Source organism: Amia ocellicauda, chromosome 6 (genome assembly GCF_036373705.1).
Source record: "Amia ocellicauda isolate fAmiCal2 chromosome 6, fAmiCal2.hap1, whole genome shotgun sequence".
Classification (NCBI taxonomy): Eukaryota; Metazoa; Chordata; class Actinopteri; order Amiiformes; family Amiidae; genus Amia; species Amia ocellicauda.
This window is the reverse complement of record NC_089855.1, coordinates 42,501,582-42,508,719: the sequence shown is the minus strand read 5'-3', so window position 1 is coordinate 42,508,719 and position 7,138 is coordinate 42,501,582. Positions and strand designations below refer to the sequence as shown.

Below are 7,138 nucleotides of genomic sequence, written 5' to 3'. Positions count from 1 at the left end.
GAGTCTGAGTGCAGTGCTGCAGCTGTGGAGAGCGCAGACTCGGACAGCGCTGCTGAGGGGGACATCGCTGACTCCCAGGGCGAGCCCGTCTCCACTGACACTGCGGGATACAGTGCTAAAAGCATTAAGGATTTTTTAAGGGAGACCAAGGAAAAGAGGAATATAGTTTTAGAAAACTTCTTCCCTTATGCAAAGCAGTTCCTGGCATCTGCACAAGTGATCCTGCAGAATGTGGCACTCGCGGAGTTTAGTGAGCCGGAGTGCTACAGGTTAAAGAAGTGGAAAGAGTGTTGTCAGGACTGCTTTGCAATCTAAAGATGATGGTTAATAGTATGTTTTTTTATGTCTCAATTTTTATTTGTACAAGAGACGCACGCAGACAGTGTGAATGAGTGTGAGTGGCAGCGGGAGTGGAAAGGAGAGAGTGTGTTTAGCCAAGGGTCTAGTGTGAGTGGGGGAGTGGGGATTTTATTTTCACACACTTTTAAAATGGATTATTTTAAGAAAACAGAGTTTGTTGGTGGAAGATTGTTGATGGTAAAGGCATCAATGCCCACCTATGCCCGATCTGCTGTTCACCTGGATCACAGCTCCGCCCCAACAAGGCAGAGCCTCCCAGGAATGGTACAAACTCATCCACATTCGTCTCCATGGAAAGCTTTAACAAAAGGCAAAAGCGTTATAAGTAATGTAGAGGAACCCGAGTCCAAGACGCTTCCGACCAGCCATACATATTTGTGTGTATTAAAGATCACATTTTATTACATTTTGTTTTTCTGTACTATATTACATCTTATTGTGATTTATAATGATATTGTTTATTGCTTTGACAATACAAATGCACTGAATTGAGAGAGAGAGATAGAGAGAGAGAGAGAGAGAGAGAGAGAGAGAGAGAGAGTGAGAGAGAGAGAAGTGCTAGGGCACAACTGTAACATAAACTAGGGAACATTCGTCACATGCTTAGGGAACATTCATATCATGCAGGGAACATTTGTAAAACGATTTAGGGAACCTTTGTGACATACTAAAAGGACATACTGGTAAGATGTTGGGCACATTTGAAACAACAAAAATGGCATTTGGTTATTTATTAGGGACATTTATACCAGTCTGTGCAAATATCTATGCATATTCCAATGTTTGCTGCAGGACTTACAGATTGAGTGAGGGGGTCAATATGTTTGATTCAGAACTAACCACTGCTTCCTCAATTTTGTTTTAAACATAATTTAAAAGAAAAGTGGGCTATACATTGGTCTGTAAAAATGCAGCAATGGCCCCTAAAGCAATTCTTTTCGTTTTTTGACACAATTCCTTAAACCCATTTTCTGTAAAATATGTTATCAACTTGCATTAATATATCATCCAAACTACAATCATACTAATAATGAAAATGTTCATATTATTATATTCTAAGGGTACTAGTCTATTGTGTATTGTATTTATTATCAGGCCCTTCTCTTATGTTTTAGAGTTATTATTATTATTCCGTAAAATACACGGATTAAATTAAGTATTTTAACCACAAAGTATTGGCTACAGTTATGATGCCCACTTCACTGTTCATATGCACACAGTTTCTGAGGTCTGGACCACTGCACAGTAGTCCCTGGAGTTGTAGTCCAGACCACTGCAAAATTCGTGCTGAAGTGATCTGGATCACCACGCAATGGCCCAAGGACCACTGCAAACTTGGATTTCAATGTTTTTGTGTAATCCATGTTGCAATAGCACCTACCATGTTCCTTTGTGGTGAGCTGGTTAATTCTGTTCTTTAACATTAAAGAGAAAAATTAACATGAATAAACTTACTGTTGAAGATTATTATTTTATTATTTTTATTTCTTGGCAGACGCCCTTATCCAGGGCGACTTACAACATAAGTGCAAAAATACAGAGAAGTACAAGGCATCAATCATTACAAATTCAATTTAGATAAAAAATATCGCAATTCAAAATACATTTTAAAAATTCTAATTACAATTTACACAAGTACAGTAAAAGACTTCCTACATCCTGGACGGTGAAAGCTAAGTGCTGTCAAGATGTAGGGTTACAGACTAGGGCTACAGGAAAGGGAGCAAGGAGGAAAACATTCAAGAACGAGAGGAGCATAATAAGCTGAAGTGCTATCTAGCAGGGATAGAGGACTAATATTACAAGTGCGGTCAGAAGAGATGCGTCTTGAGTAAGCGCCGGAATGAGGTCAAGGACTCTGCTGTTTTGACTTTGGTGGGCAGGTCATTCCACCACCGATGTCAAAACAGCAGAGTCATTGACCTCATTCCGGCACTTGTGTAACCCTTGTGTCAGATGTAACACTTACCCAGTGGCTAACCCTAACTCTATGTTACAAATGTTCCCTAATCACTTATTTTGCAAGATCAATAAAAAACCTTTAGGAATTTTAAACTTTTAAAGATACACAAAGGTAATACCAATGAGCTTGAACAATGCCGAAAATAATAATGCGTTTATCTTTAATAGTGAAGATATTGTATAGATGTATATCTTTCATATACACAAATAGAAAAAAAACGGTTTCCAAACCGAATATAGAACTGAAACTTTCAGACAGTCCATGAAAAATGGAATGTAAACATTTACACTTCTTAACAATTCTATATATCAATTATATTCATAACCCTAACCCTAACACTAACCCTAACTTTAAGTTACAAATGTTCCCTAAACACTTATTTTGCATGATCAATAAAAAACTGTCAGGATTTTTTAAACTTTTACTGACACACATAGTTAATAGCAATGTGTTATAACTTTTCCAAAAATAATAATCCTTTTATCTTTAATTGTTTTGACATTATTAAGATATAATGCATCTATCACATAGGGAACATTTGTTACATGATAGGAAAAACATACAAATGATGTATTTTTGAAAATATTCAATATTACAGCATACAGTATAATCAACACAGAACTGTGTCTATACTGAAAAGCTGTTGACATTTGAAAAGTGACAGAGGTTTGAATTTGAAAGTATCAATTCATAAAAGATACAATGAGCAGGAGCAGGAGCTGTGCGATCCATTACCCAGAGCACCTGAAGAACGCTCAGGCCAGGAAGAGTCTCAAACAACACATACTGAAGGACAACCCAGAGACTCTCAGAGCCGACTTGTCTCAGACTGGAGACCAGCAAGTCACCAGCAACCTGGTCTTCTACACCGAGCACACCGACGCCTGGCACGCTGCCATCTGTCAACTGTACAGGCACATTAAAAAGAGAGGCATCAGTAAAGGAAGGCAGGTGTCAATCAGTGAGGAGGATGACCCAGACACCTCCATGCTGACAATCAATCTGTACCACACTGGAACAGTCTTAATACAGGGCAGCGAGGGCAGCCTGGGCACCTTTGAAAATCAGTTCCATTCACTGAAAACGCTGGCTGACAGATAGAAAAAGGAGAGACGTGTCCAAAAGAGCACAGACGCAGCCACACAGGAGGAGAGTCCAGCCCCACACTGCCCTGCCAACGGAGGGGAGAGCACCGCGCCAGAGAACAGCGAGGAATCCACACGCAGCCCAGCGCAGGACACCCCTCAGACACCCGACACAGTGTCCCAGCTGAGGGAGAACATGTCCCTGCTGGAGGTGGAGCTGATGGAGCTAAAAGAGCTGGTGCTGGCCATGCTCACAACCTCCAACACCACAGAGCAGCTAACAGACCAGCTCAACAGAGTCCAACACGAGCACAAGGTCACAGTGAGGGAGCTGAGGGAAGAGGTGAGGGAGCTGCAGCAGGACAGGGAGGCCATGAGGAGGAAGCTGACGGCCCTGAGAGAGGAACTGCAACGCAGAGACAAGACAGTGCAGAGCCTGAAGGAGCAGCTATACAAATTCACTGCCCACAACAACTAGCCCTCAAGAAACCCAGCAGTGCACAATGTGCAGAGCCCTCCCACCCCAATGACATCCAGACATACTGACTCTCACACAACACACCACTCACACACTGCACCCAACACACACACACAACCTGACCCGAACACACAGAGTGCACCCAGCACACACACACACCCTGAGCACAACACACACAGTGCACCCAACACACACACACACCCTGACTCAGACACACACACTGCACCCAGCACTCACACACACCCTGAGCCCGACATACACACATACCCTGACTCAGACACACACACTGCACCCAGCACACACACACACCCTGAGCCCGAAACCACTCACAAAACCTGCGCACCACACACACAGGCCGAACCAAACACAGATGAGACCCCCTCACGCAGAAAGACTACCAGGAAGAAGAAGTAGCACTGAAGATAGACTCAAATGGCAAACTCATAAATGAGAGGCGGCTCTTCCCTGATGGCAAGATCTCCAACGTCTGGTGTCCGACCACAGAGAGGGCCATTCAGCAGCTGTCCGAGGAGAGCCTCGGCTCCCCCAGCCATATTATTATACACACAGACACAAACGACCTGAGGACCCAGCAGGACAAGGTGGCCAGCTCCATCAGAAGAGTGGCGGAGATGGCCACCCAGACCTTCCCCCACGCCAAAATCATCATGTCCACCCTGCTGCCCAGGAAGGACTTCCACCCCAACACCATCCACATGATCAACGCTGAGATCTCTCGGGGATGTGCTCTGATTCCAAATGTGCACCTGGCACACCACCCCACTCTTGGGGCCCACAGCTTGTTTGACCACGTCCATCTCCACTAACAAGCAGTGAGCGTCTTCGCAAAGACACTCAAAGACATCGCTCTGGGCCGAAACCCAGCCAGCCCCCCACATGGCCACAGAAGGTTCTCCAGCACCCACACCACCCAGAACAACCCGAGCCAATCAGGAGAGTGGCCCCTGGGAGCCCCCGCCCTCCACCTGCACACCACCTTCCCCAGCCCGAACACCGCAGACCCCAGCCTGGATACGCCCGACCACAGGACAGCAGACCCAGAGTGGAGCCCATCCAGAACATGGACAGAACAGCCCAGCAGCACAGCCAGCGCAACTACGCAGCAGCGGTCAGCAGAGTGGCCGACACCGGGGAGCTGCAGGAGATCCGACACCTGCACAACCTCATCTGCACTGATAAGATAATTAACTGTGCATAACAAAGAAACCACTGCAGGACGTGACTAGCTATTACCACATCTGAAAATCACCCCTGTATAAATGTAGTTATATACTGATATATATGGACATATTTTCTTAAAATTATGTAGATATATGGATGCTTACATATATGTGTATATATGTAGATATATGTGTGTATGCGTATGTATATAGTAGTGTAAGTCAGGAGTTTTTTATTTTTTTATTATTTTATTTATTCGTTTCCTATTTTTACATATCACCAGTATTACTATTTATTTATTTGTTTACTTTCCACCTCACACATTTCCAGATATATCTCATTCCAAAGGAGTATATAAATTGCTTAATTAGAGTAGAAAGAAATGCGATCCCTGTCTATCACCATGTGGAACATCCAGGGCCTGGGCTCCTCAGTGTTCGGGCTGAAGAGCACAGACCTTGGGTTCAGAGAGAGAGTGAGAGACAAGGATGTCATCATCCTGCAAGAGACATGGTGTCGGGCAGACGTGTCCAGTCACTGTCCCTCAGGCTACAGAGAGGTCATAGTGCCCTCCCTGAAGAAGCCCTCCGTCAGACACGGCAGGGACTCCGGGGGCATAATAATCTGGTACAAAGCAGAGCTCAGTGACTCCATACAGCCCATCAAAACAGCAGAGTCACACATATGGCTTAAAATAAGCAAAGAAATAATTTCTACACAAACCGATGTGTTCCTGTGTGCCGTGTATGTTCCCCCCTCAGAATCCCCATATCTCAATGAGGAGATCTTCCCCAACTTCCAGACTAAGGTCTGCCACTTCCAGGTCCAGGGAAGTGTGCTGATCTGTGGGGACCTGACCGCCCGGACAGGCAGCCTGCCTGACTTCACCAGCACACAGGGAGACAGCCACATATTCGGCCACACCCCCTTAAACACCCCCATCAGCTCCCTCAGACACAGCCACGACAGGGGAGTGAATAAAAATGGGCAAAAATTACGATATACATATGTATACATATGTATATCGTGAATGGCAGGATCTGGGGAGACTCTCTGGGAAGATACACCTACAGCTCAACTCTTGGCAGCAGCACGGTAGACTATGCCATCACAAACCTAGACCCCTTCTCTCTCAGTGCATTCACCTCTATCAGACCACAGCCAAATCACTGTGTTCCTGAAGAGGACAGAGCACAGCAGCAGCGCTCACACACAGCCCAGCAAGCTGTACAGCCTCGGACACTCCTACAGATGGGCTCCAGACAGCACACAAGAGTTCCAGAGAGCAATTGGCAATCAAGACATCCAATCACTAATACACACCTTTCTGATCACCCCAAATCAACATAGTAAAGAAGGAATACATCTGGCTATAAAATACTTAAATCATATATTTGAAAAAGCAGCTTTACAGGCAAAATTGAAAATTAAAAAGATCATCCCAACAAAATACAAAGAGGAGAATTGGTTTGACAAAGAGTGCAATACAATAAGGAAGGAACTGAGGAACGAAGGAACACTTAGATCAAAAAGAACAACACACCCGAAAGCAACTGACAATAATCGAAGAGTCCATTAACACAAATAGATTCTGGGAAAACTGGAAAAAATGTAATAAATTAAAACCTGAAGAATTGGCCATTCAAAATTGAGATATTTGGAAAAACCATTTTGAAAAACTTTATGAAAACATTCACCACACTGAGAAATCAGCTCAGCATGACATCAGTGTGAAACTAAAAAGAATGGAATTGGCATTTAAAGACACCCAGAATCCCCTGGACTCAACTATTACTGAGCAGGAGTTGCAGGAGAAGCTGCGCGCCCTGCTGCCCAGGAAAGCATGCGGGCCTGATGGCATCTCCAACGAGATGCTGAAACACAGCAGCCCTGAGCTACAGCAGGCCCTGCTACGGCTGTTCAACCTGGTGCTCAGTGTGGGCCACTTCCCTGACAGCTGGCATAAAGGACTGATCACCGCGATTCATAAGAGTGGAGACAAATTGGACCCTAATAACTACCGGGGCATCTGTGTGAGCAGCAACCTGGGGAAGATGTTCTGCAGTATCA

The 7,138-nt window shown here is 44.6% G+C and overlaps 1 non-coding gene across 1 annotated transcript; it reads right to left on the bottom strand.

The window, feature by feature from the left end:
• Positions 1–593: 593 nt before the first annotated feature.
• LOC136752085 (U5 spliceosomal RNA) lies at positions 594–708 on the bottom strand. The gene has a single exon (XR_010817253.1). It is a non-coding gene; the product is annotated as a U5 spliceosomal RNA (small nuclear RNA).
• Between the last annotated feature and the right edge of the window lie 6,430 nt (positions 709–7,138).